Below are 12363 nucleotides of genomic sequence, written 5' to 3'. Positions count from 1 at the left end.
AGTAACGTTGTTTGATCATTTTTATTTCTTGCCTGATGGTCGGATTTACATGGAGGTGGCTTTGGGTCCCGAGAATTCTGGATCGTGGTTTCATCTGGAGAGAAAAAAGGATCAATCGACACGTTTTGGAAGTGTCCGTGGGTGAATAAAAAAAAACGGGGGGGGGGGCGCAAAACTGGGGTTGCGGCTGCTTAAAGAAGAAAAACAAATAAGGAAGCCTCTTGAATTCTGAAACTAGAATTACCAGTGCTCAAGATTCAAAAAAAGCGTCTAGAAGCTGATAAATACTTTGACCAATTCAGCTTGAATTTGACGGCGAAGTGTTGTAGAAACTGTCTCCTTGAATGATTGGAAGGGGACTAAGGGAGGATGAGGGGGTTCCCTCTGTGGATTTATCTTACTGAGGGTAAGTTTGGGGGTCTTTTATTGGGAGGGGGCTGCCTGGGTTTGTGTGCCGCTGCGCGGTAGGTTCTGAGGACGCGGCGCCCGTGAAATGGGGAGAGAAAAGGGGATGTAAAGCCACCTCGCGCATCTCGGGGTGGGTCGCTAGGGAGTTACCTAGATCGAGCTTAAAAACCTTATTTTGTGGCGTTGGTGGGGAAGTCAAGCAACCCTCCGAGATCTCAACTTCGCATCGAAAACCTCTCAGTTGGGAGATCCCTCTTGGATCCAGTGCTTTCCTCCTAGTGATACTTTAAAAGAGAGGTAGCAGGGATGCCTTGGAAAACCTGCATGTGCCGGGGGAGAACCCAAGTAGAAATCGCTGCTGCTTTGGCCGCAGTTTCGGCAGCTGTCTTGGCTTCTACGGGAATTTTGCAGGGGGAATTGGCTGTTTTCGTGTTATCTTGTGATCCCCTCCCTCCCCTTTTCCCTTCCCCTTCCCGCCTCCCCTTTCTCTCAGCCGAACACTAAAGGGTTACCGGGTCACTGCATTGGATAGACACAGAAGTGGATGACTGGCCACACATGTTGTCTTGTAATTCACTTGCAAGACTTTGCATAATACAGTCCGAGGTAACTTTTTGGAGTTGGAAGAGTCCAGGAAGGCGTTGCAGCCTTTATGCCGAGGGCCCCGGCTGGCGGCTGGCGAGTGAAGGAGGCAGCCGGCTGCATTTCTGATGCATCCCTACCCTGGCTGCCTCGCCACTCACTGGCTTTTCTTTCCAACTGAGCGGTGCGCGCGCGTTCTCAGACATTTTCTTGCAGCTGAATACAAGGAATTTTTTTTTCCTTTTTGTTATCTTATTTTTTAGCCCTCAAGAAAAGCTCATCATTATTTGCAGAAGGAAAATCAATTTCAGCAGATAGAATTAAAATTAATCACTTAAATGAGTAATATTAATTGACTTAGGAAACTAAAAGTTGCTTTGGAATCCAGAAAAGCATATTATTCTGAACCAATTTCGGAACACACATAAGTTCAGAACAATAACATGAAGAACTGATTCATTTAAAATATGTATATAGATATGTTAAATAGGCTAATGAATATCTCCCACCCCTTTATACCTTTGGACACCTCAGCATTATAATTTTAGTTGGCTCTTCCTATTTAAGGCCAATCCGTTAAATTTTAAACCTTCAGACAGACAAATACATTAGAATAAAATGGAGATAGATAATTGTTAAAATATAAAATAATGATTTTTTATACAATTTTATCTTTTAAAAAAAACATCAAATATTTTTTCAGGGGTTTCTGTTTACAGATTCTGATATGAATATAAATTTTTTATGGCTTTAGCATTGAAGCCTCTCCATTATGTGTGAACTCATGAAATGCAACTCTTCAATGTCGTCTGAAGCACTCATCATCCCAGTACTTATTTCAGGAACTCCAAATACATCAGAAATCCTGGTATTGAAAGGGAAGCCTTGCCAGATTTTCTTCCTGGTTTTGTGTGTGTATGTGTTTCTTAAATCTAACTTCTGAAACAAGCACAATGCCATTCCTTTTTTTTTTCTTTTTTAAGATGAAATAGCAAAATAGAAAACTTTGTCTCCCAAGGATTCTATGGTGGAGAAGTTAAATATTTCCTATTTCTGCAGGTTTTGTGTAAGCTTGTCTAAAGGTGACAAAAATAACAAAAAATAATTTTTATAAGCCTAACTGTTAGCTTTAAGGAGATATCTGAGAGGCTAGATTTGCCTTTCTTTTACACAGCTCTAAGTCACGTGGTTCATGTGCAGGGTGAGCTAGAAGAATGGATGTTCTGTGTATTGGTACATTCTAGCCCCTGATCTTAGCTGCACAGTCCAACAATAGTGGACATCTTTTTTTCAAAGTTTAAATTAATAAAAAAGAAGTCAGCTAGTAAATAACACATTAAATGATGATAATAAATAATTAATAAAGGTGAATGGGAGGTGAGCTGGAATTTTTCTTTCTGGGCTAGTAGAGAATAAAACGTTGCTATAAGTAGATGGAGAATATGAAACATGAGGAAGAAGGTTATTTTAAAAGTTAATCTGTATATTTCACAACCATTGAACTGGTGATCATGGCATTTGCCATATAGTGCCAAAGCAGAAGACTCAGCTTCAAGTGCCTTTGTCATGGCTGAACAATATTTTTCTCTGTTAGGAATCATCAATACTTTCTACTCCTTCGTTTTATTCTCTTTCATCAGTGGAAAAGAAAAAGTGGAAACTTTGGCTTACTCCTTGGCTTCTATAAGCAGTTCCTGCACAGAACTTTGGTAACTTTGTAGGTGGTAGATCCACTTTGGAAGGTCAATAATGATGGAAATAAGAGTAAAATGACACACCACAAATTTTTTTTAAAACTGTAGCCAATAAATAAAAGCAAGTTACCCAGTAATAGAAATGCTCTCTACTAATAGAGTAGATCACTTTAAGAACTGAAAAACCCGAGAGTTCACTTAGAAAATTAATGACATTTTGCTCTACCTTATCCAAACATGTATTTTTGGTTGTGATTTTTAAAAGAATATGGTGGTCTTGATCAGCTCTTCCAGTTTTGATTAAGAATAACACAAAATGTGGTAGTTTGGGATGAAGGGATGGAAGCCCTCATTGACCCCCAGAAAATTGCAAGTACAGTTCCTGACGTATGTGACGAGAAATAGCGGTGGATTCCCCAAAGCTTGTGACTATGAAAAAACTGATGTTGCATTCATTGGAGCTTCGTTTGACAGCTCTACCGGTCTCTCAAAAGCCTTCCATGTGTTCTAACTAACCTACCATTCAATAGGAATTGTTATTTCCTACAGTTTCCTTCTATGATTTTGAGATGATAAAATATAGTTACATGCTATTCTATATTAATCGATTTTTTTGAAAAGAAAATTCCTACACACTCTTAATTGAAAGTAAAATGAAAAGGGCAATAGTTTTAAATGATATTTCAATTTAACACATGGCATCCAAAAATGCAAATTTTCCATCTCTTATGCTCTCTTGAGATATATAAAAACAAAACAAAAGTTTCAGTTAATGTAAAATTTCAATTTTTTAATATCTCAAATTTGCAAAGCCCAGAAAATTAAAAAAAAAATAAAGTAGTGAACATTCACGATGGATCTAGAGTGTCCTTTTTAATAGCTTTTAAAAGATAATTTAAAGTATTTTGAGGTAGCTCACCTGTTAATCTTGTGGAATAGCAACATTCTCAACTGTTTCTAAGAAGAGTGATTCCTTAACAGTAACATATTTGATTATTTTGCCTTTGTTATTAATGGAGTCACATTAATGATGTCGAATATTACTATGTTGCTATAAAAGGATATGAGTTATTTTTGCCTTTAAAATTCCGCCTCCCACCCCAAAAAACAAACCAACCTATTTGGTAGTAAACCTGTGTGAGAGAGAAAGATGATCAACTCTAAACTTAACTGAAGTCAGAGAAAACTAGTAAATCACTTCAGGCACTTGAAATTATTAGACATTAAACTTTTGGGGGATTTTATATGAGTTCGTTTTATAACAGTCAATATAATCTCTTCTGTGCCTATTTCCGTTGCATGTAAGAGAAATTCTAGTCAATGGCAAAACACTTTAGTGCTGCCATTACTGCAGACTTTATAGATCAGAGATGTGTCAGCGTGTTAGCTTTAGCAGTAATGCCTCTTTTGTGTGAAACCTTATGGGCCTTGCAGGCAGTCTCTCATCCTGACACTCATAAAACGTTCAAGTCTCCATATTTATTATTTAATTTTCTTCTTATATATAGCAACAGAACGCTTCAATATATGAATGTGTAGCCAAAAAATGATAGGCAAGCGTGAATGGGACTAATGAGTTTTAATAATACCCATATTAGGGACTGCTAAAGAAAGTTTAATTAAGAAAAACAAGTTGAGCATGAAATTCATTTTGGAACAAAAGCAAGTTAAGTTACTGCTACAAATGTAAAATCAAAACCCACAGTGATACATCACAGGAAATAAAGTTTCCGCCTGAGACTAGAGCTACTTAATGCAGTTGACATCTTAGGACCTGCCTTTAAGTTGTTAAGCTTGGGTTTGACTCATGAAATTGAAGGATATATACTTTTTCACTTTTCTCTAGTTTCCGTAGCATTTTACTTTAGTATTTTAACTATGTATCCAGTCACACTTTTCTTACATAATACTAGTTCCCTTGAGACAGGCCACATAGTAACCTTTTCTTTTTCTGTAGTTTTCTTCTCTAACAGCACATCTGCCTGCAATTAGAACTACCTGCCAAAGCCCAGGCCATCCCTTTGGGTGTGCTGTAAGTGGTGCTTCAGTAAGAGATCTGCTTCCTTATCAATTTAACTGCACCTGTAATTCTGTTTAATTTTTGACATAATTTAGAAAATTAGTAGACGTGTTTATTTGTTTGCTTGCTTATTTGTTAACTTGGTAGCGCCAGTGGGGAGAAAAGGGCAGAAGTTGGGAAGCAGATAGAATATTGGGCAAATATCTTCTTAGAGTGTGGTTTTCTTACAGTTTGTCTGTATCTAAATAACATATTCTGAAAAGAGCAAAGATGTCAGGCAACGATATGAAGGTTTTATATATGTTCCTCAACAACTTCCATTTTTGAAACAAATATCCAGTTGATGTTTTTTATGATTTTATCCAGATGTTTGGCATCACTTAAACATTACAGTACTTTTTTCTTCCTTGACACACCCAGTGAATGTTGAGTCTTAGAAAAAAAGAGGTTAATTGTAACATTTCACAGTAAATTGAAAATACTTGTTGTCTTTTGAAAAAATAGTTATGGTGGATACTTTCATACTGTCATATGGAATACTCACTGTGCTTGGAAAATCAGCAAGGTCACTTATGAAATCAGTGAATGTTGATTCGATAAAAACTAACTTGGGATTGTCACTAGTATAAGTTTTTTCCATAAGATAACCGTTCCTCTTATGCTAGATTTCACCAAGAAAATAGTGATTATGGCATAGGACATTGACCAACAGTTGCTCACAACATTCACACCTAAAAATAATACTTGAGCCATTTAATATTAACCATAGCACTATAAGGAATAAAGGTTCACTTCAGTAAGCATTATGTTTCAAAGCAGTGTGTCTGTCATTTTTAATTTAAATCTATATTACTTAGCTGTCCAAAACTTTACACACAAGTGACAGTGTTATCTATCCTTTTTCTTATGGGTAAGAAACAGTCACAAGTTTCATTACCTCTTTATGCCAAGTATTCTAATGTGTATGTTACTATAAGTATCGATACCAAAAGCTCCCATTATTCAGACCTGTGGTCTTCAGTAATAACTTCTGAGAGGTTGTTGAATATACAAAGGTAAACTGTGTTGCCCAGTGGAACAACACAGTTGTAGTAGTCTATATAACTTCCATGATTGCAAGGGTTTTTGTCTTGTGTTTCAGAGGTGTACCTGGCACAGTACTGGTGACCAATAAATATTTGTTAAGTGAGTAAAGAGATGGGTTCTAGCCTTGGACATTAACAACTAAATACGTAACCTCTTGCTTAATACTTGGTCTCTTCATTTTTGCCTTTTTTTCTTAACATCAATCAGTTGTTATTTGAACTGATAGATATTTTGAAGTTATATGCAAAATTCCAAAGATAGAAAGGGATATATTTAAAAGATTAAATTTTAATCAAAGACAAATAATAATTGAAACTTTGTAGTGATTTTTATACATTTTTTTAAATTTTGATAAGTTATTTTATTAAGACTTACAAGTGTAATAGGATTATTTCTTATTTTAATTTATCAAAATGTGCATTAGAGTTATTTTCTGCCATGAAGAAAATGTGATAGCTCAAGGAACTTTGGAAGGAGTAAAATTAGTCAAACATTTACAGACACTTAGAACATAGACAGTAAGATCTAAACTACAATGAAGTTTGGTGTTTTGGTGATTATTGGAACACTTTTTTCATTTTTTAACGCTTTATAATTCTGAGCTCCTTATTCAATTTTATTTAAATGGTGAGCTCATTTAGCAACTTATGTTCCATGTATATGTTAAATTCTTGTGAACATTCATTTATATTCTGTTATACAAATGGCCCATAATTAGAACATTGTTTTGAATTTTGTTATTATTAATATTAACAGAAGTGTAATGTGAAGGAAAAATAAAAGATGTGGATGTCTGAAGAATATCGCAAATGTAATATTCTTTTCCCTTTGGGGTACTGGTTGAGCTCTAAGCCAGGTCAGGAGTGACAGGAAGCCATTATCATTGTTTGGTGCCTTATGTGAAAGGAGTTGGTGGTCTTAGTTCAGTTCCTAGTAGACAGTTACTCCTTAAACAATAGTCACTATAGTGTTTGCCAATTCCAGCAGAAGGCTGGGACTCAATGGGCACAAAGGTTTAACTACCCCCTCTCTGCTAATCATCCTCCAAGGGGTCAAGATTGACACACCTTGGCACAAGGCCATACTGAGAAACTTAGTGCTGCCTCTGCCAAAGTTGTAGCTATTCTCTGGCAACAAGGGATTTTTTAAAGAGGACTTTAATTAAGCAGGGCACCAGGAATGGCAGTTCTCCACTCTTCCCAGGCACAGCAACTCACTAGAAACAAAAATAAGTTTAAATAGTGAATTAAGATTGTAGCACTGCTCTTAGGTTGTTCTATCTTCTCTATAAAGATAGTGGCAGCCATAATTAAGTTGCTTCTGGAAGCAATGACTTGTGACCCAAGAGTGGCCCCTTTCAGACAAAAGCATCAATTTAATATCAAGGGAAGTAATCAGCCCTACCTTGCTGTCTCTCTTGAGCTCTTGAGTGATTATTCATTTTCTTCTGGGGGATCACAGGGTCGCCAATTGGTTTTGAAAATATGCCCTGCAGTATTTTACATATACATTAAAACCATTGCCCATGCTTTTTCTTTTTTTAACATCCTGTCTTATGAACTTAGGAATTCCTGTCGCTCTCACCCCCTTCACATTCTTATTCGTTTGGAAGTCAAGACTATTAAGTTAGATTTTAGATTTAACAATTAATATCTGGAGATTTTGAGAGTAAATTCAGAGTAAACAGAAAGTAAAACTTATTTTATATAGTTAAATGTTAGATGGTTTGTTTCAGCCACCCCCCCAAACAAAACAAGAAACTCTCCAATACAATACTTAGCCATTAGTTGTAATGATAGCCATAGCAGGAATATTCAGATGTGAACGCAGAGGAAATGCTATCACTTTGATCTCTTTTTCTTTGTGTTGTCAGAAGAGCTATGGCATCTCAGAATCCCTTTTTTTTTTTTTTTTTTTGCCAAACAGCAGTGGAATTAGCTACCAGTCTGTATGGCCATCCATGCACACCCTTGCATGATGAGGAATTTTTTGTACTCTAATTTGTTCCTACCCCTTCTCGGTCTTACCCTCTCTTGCTGTAACTCTAATTAAGGTAATACCTTCACAGGGATCAGACATCACAGATGGATAAAATCTGAGGGTAGGGTTAATTGATGAAAATAATATAATACATGAAAGGGTTATTCTCGAAGACTAAGGCCAACCTAATTATGTCATTATTGTGATTATAATTCTTCTCATCATACTTGGGATAAGATCTTACATTCCTAAAATGGCCTAGAAATTCTTGAACTTCCAGCCCCTCTCCAGCCTGATGCTCTACCTTGCTCTCAAATTATTATCTCTTTGTTCTTGAAAAACCCCAGGCTTCACAGCCTTTGGGCTTTCTCTTGCCTTTCTGTTTGTCCCCTGGTCTTCACCTGCTAACTCCTACTCATCCTTCAGAACCCAGTTTACAGATCTCTTTTTCAGGAAGTTCATCCACCTTAGTCCAGACTCATTAAATCTCCCCTCAGAGGGGTGCCTAGGTGGTTCAGTCAGTTAAGCGTTTGACTCTTGGTTTTGGCCTGGGTCACGATCTCAGGGTCATGGGATCGAGCCCTGTGTCTGGCTCTATGCTCAGCGGAGAGTCCGCTTGGGTTTCTCTTCCTTTCCCTCTCCCTCTGCCCTTCCTCCACACACTCTCTCTCTTTCTCTCAAATAAATGAATAAATCTTTAAAAAAGTCTTCCCTCAGAGCACCCTGCGTTGTCCTTCTTTGCAAAGCATTTATGACTAAATAGTTATCTGTATGACTGATACATAAAGTGTGTCTTCCCCATTGAACTTTAGTCTCCATGAGAATCAGCGCTATGCCTATTTTGTTTATGTGGACCTCGCCAATGGCTGCCACTAAACAATGTAAGAGAGTGAAGAAGGAGGCTATGTTTGTAGATTACTGTGATAGAAAGTACTACAGATTCAGTTACAAGAAAGGTAACAGGTGCTTTGAGAGTTGAGGGAAAGGAGCATTTTTTGAGGGAAAGGAATATTTTTGTGGCTCGAAGGATCTGGGAAGGAAGTACTAATATTTAAGCCAGGTTTTGGGGGGATGCTAGCTAGGGTTCCTCCAGGCAAACACTGCCCATGTGAGCACTTCCTAGGGAGGAAGATCTTGGTGAATAAGTTGGGCTCAATTCACTGACTATTGCTCCCAGTACTGTGTGCTGCCTTCCAGTAGTCTTGTTTTTTCACCGAGACAGTCTGCTACTGGGTGTAACCTTGGCAACATACTCATGTTTTTTTCCCTTGCTGATCTTTAAAATATTTTGTTGGTAAAATTTTTTCTTCTATTACTGTCAAATTTTAGTTTGCCTTTTCCCCTTAACAATCTAAGCTGTTATTTTCTTACATCATTGGAGAGGTTCATTCAGAGTGGAAGTAGCTTAAGGAGAAAAAACAAATAGAACTGCTTATATTTTCTTCAGAGAAGGGGAGATTGGGATGTAACTGTGGGAAGCTTTTGAAGCCTACCTACCCTTTCTCTGAAAAGGAGGCTATGGAAAAAAAATTGAGAAGGGGGCAGGGTTCATCTTTAGAGTCTATTAATTCTTCAGCCTTATCTCCTTCTATTTGTGAGAACTCACTACATTCATAAAACTGTGATCTTGTTTTATTGAAAAATGTTTCAGTGGCTTTGTGTTTCTGATCTTCCATTTAATTATCTGTTACAAGGAGATAGTAAAGATCTCTACTTCATGGTATTTAGAGACAATTAAATGAGATGATGCAGTTAGCTCACTGGCCTCAGTCTATGCTCAATATGCTCAATTGGAACTAGCCATTAATCAAGTTATTAATTAATGGTGGTCATGGCAGAATATACTTGCCATCACATTAGTTCTCAATAGCTACTTGGTGGTATGGCCATAACATGGGCCATGGCATCCCTTGAATCTCTACATGATCAAAGTCTTGAACTTTGATACTCATATCTCAGAGTAGACCTTTCATAATCCTTGGTTCTAACTATTTCTTACTTTTCCTCCTTGTACCCTTCTGGTACTGCTTACCTTTCTACCTCGATACAGTTTCTCTATTCAACACTGGAATTACCATTTCTCATAACCTTTACTCCTTGAAATTCCAACATTCTTGAATTGCTTATCTCCAGTCCTAACTTTTTTCATTTACTCTCTGGCCTATATTATGGAACATTGCTGGAAGAAGACTCAACACCACAGTGCTTGGAGATGCTCTAAATTGTGCTTATTATTTAACTCCAGCAAGCTAATCAACAGCCTTTTTTATTTTCCTCCTATTAATGTCCTGTGTGTTTCGCTTTCCTCAAATGTTCAAACTGAGCATATGACTTAATTGAGTTGGTCTTATTGGGGAGCAAAGCAAAATGTCATGTATCATAAAAGTTCAGGGCATGTTCTTTTGAGTTAGGCAGTCCTAGGCTTATTTCTTGGGTCTCCCTTTTCCTCTCTTATTGACCTTAAGAAAGTTATCTAACCACCTAAGTCATTTTCCTCATCTCAAATAACAGTACATGGCTTATAAATTGGTGGTGAGGACTAAATGACCTGAGACATGTCATGTGGTTTGGACAGAGCTGAGCAAGTAATTGGTGATTATAATATCAATCAATTTGCTGTCATTTTCACAAATACAGGTGTATTCACCTATATTTTAAACTGAACATGAAAATGAAATTGTTTCTGGTTTCTTTTTCACCATTTAATTCACTAAGGTAGTGGTCCCCACATTTTTGTGATTATACCATCCTATGTTTATGATAACCAAACCAAAAAAATATAAAATATATACATACAACTCCTACATAAATATCTCTATCATCAGGTTGCAAATCACACACAAAAATAGACACTAAAAGATGAAAAAGATAAAATCAATATTTTTAGTATCTTTTAAATCTTGATGCCTTCATTCCATCATTCATTAATATTCCAAGATGTAGAGATTCTAAGAGCACAGTTCACAGCTAATGAAATGGATATAACTCTGTATTTCATGATAGTTTCGAAAATTTTTGTTGTTATTGTATATGATTAGATAGCCATGGTTTTGAGTCTTGCAGTGTAGCTGAAGAGCTTGTATTAGAAGTGGGAGAAGTTTCATATCTGCTTGTTTCTTGTTCTTATGATTGTATTACTAGTATTTCCTTTAACATCTATTTATCTTGTGAGAAAAATTTAATTCAGTAGTCCTTTTTGTGAGGGTTACTTGAATTACAGAATGATGAAAGATGTATAAATCTACTTATCCAATGATATTACCGGTGAAGTTAACTCTTATGTATCAATATATGTTGGAAAGAAACAATAACAACAAAATTGTCTCTCCTAGCAAACCCACCATGTTATAGGCTGTAGACCTTCCCAAGAACATCTCAAGGGCTATATGCATCACACAACTGTGTGGAGACACTGGTATTTAAACCATATATTCATATTAGCATAGCTTCATTTCTTTCTCTTTAAGCTTTATGTAAAAAATTATGATACATAGTTCTATGGTTTACTTTCCTCTCATCTGGTCATCTTGTGCTAGGGTATGAGCACAGTGCTTTGGAGATCCTTGCTCCACAGCACTGCCAGATTAATTTTCTTATGAATAAATTTGATAATATTCTTCCCCTGCTAGGAATATTTAATGGCATTTTATCATTCTGTGACTAAAATCCAAACTCTTTAGCCTTGTAATAAAGGGCTTGCTTGATTTGGCTGTAACCTGCTTTTCCAGTCTCATTCAGTGATGAACCTCATTTACTCTGTGTCCTGGCCAAACTAAACCATGCCCTCCTCAAACATTGCTGCTTTTTTCCTTGCTGTGGTAGGTCAGGTTTCCCAGGGGGGGAAAATACAAAAACAAAAAGACTCTGAGATGGAGCTTTCCCTGCAGGAAGTTTCTTGGGGCATGTCACTGGGAAAAACACCTGGGAGGGAGTGAGAAATCACAGTCAGCTCCTCCCTCTGCCCCTTTCCCTGGGAGCTTCAGGGCCAAGGTGGCCCGTCAGAGTTGGTCTGCACTGAGGCAAGAAGGCCAGGACGTACACTGGTGTGGACAAGTCATGCTAACGTGAGCCGTTCTCACGGAGATTGAGCACTACAATATCCACTACATATTCTTTCCGTGTTTCTGGAATGTGCCCTCTGCCTGGGATCTCTTCCATGACCATCAATGTTTGTTCAGATCTCTTTCCTCATTTACTAACTAGAGGTAGACCTGTTTAATGTGTAATAATAATTTGTGCGATTGCATTCATTTGTTTATTCATTCTACTTTTAAGTACTTACTATGTGAATTAATTACACATTTGTTACCTTAAGTGTCAGTTACTGAAAGGACTCATGGGACTCAAATAGTTTATACTCCTTGGACAGCTTCGTTACAAGCAAATAGTACAAGAGAGCAATAACAGGAGAAGGGTATGCATCGAATGGGGTCTGGACATCTCAGACTCAGGCTTATTTGTTGTCACACAGGATACTCCTTGTCTCCAAGTCTTGAACCACCTCCAGTATGCATGTGAAACATCTTGGTATAGGAATCCCAAATCTGCTGGTGGTCAGATTCTCTTACAGTGAGCTGTAAGCACATTCCAGTT

The 12363-nt window shown here is 37.2% G+C and overlaps 1 protein-coding gene across 1 annotated transcript in view; it reads left to right on the top strand.

The window, feature by feature from the left end:
* The first annotated feature begins 227 nt into the window (after positions 1 to 227).
* Positions 228 to 12363, top strand: part of NLGN1 (neuroligin 1) — a 664876-nt gene continuing 652740 nt past the window's right edge. Inside the window, exon 1 of the mRNA XM_088019207.1 lies at positions 228 to 406. The gene's annotated coding sequence lies outside the window, so the exon portion shown is untranslated. The remainder of the gene's footprint in view (positions 407 to 12363) is intronic.

Source organism: Eumetopias jubatus, unplaced genomic scaffold (assembly GCF_037043125.1).
Source record: "Eumetopias jubatus isolate StellerSeaLion01/CBP00866 unplaced genomic scaffold, mEumJub1_p1.0 scaffold_1, whole genome shotgun sequence".
Classification (NCBI taxonomy): Eukaryota; Metazoa; Chordata; class Mammalia; order Carnivora; family Otariidae; genus Eumetopias; species Eumetopias jubatus.
Note: the sequence above shows the minus strand (reverse complement) of the source record. Positions and strands in the feature narration are given on the sequence as shown.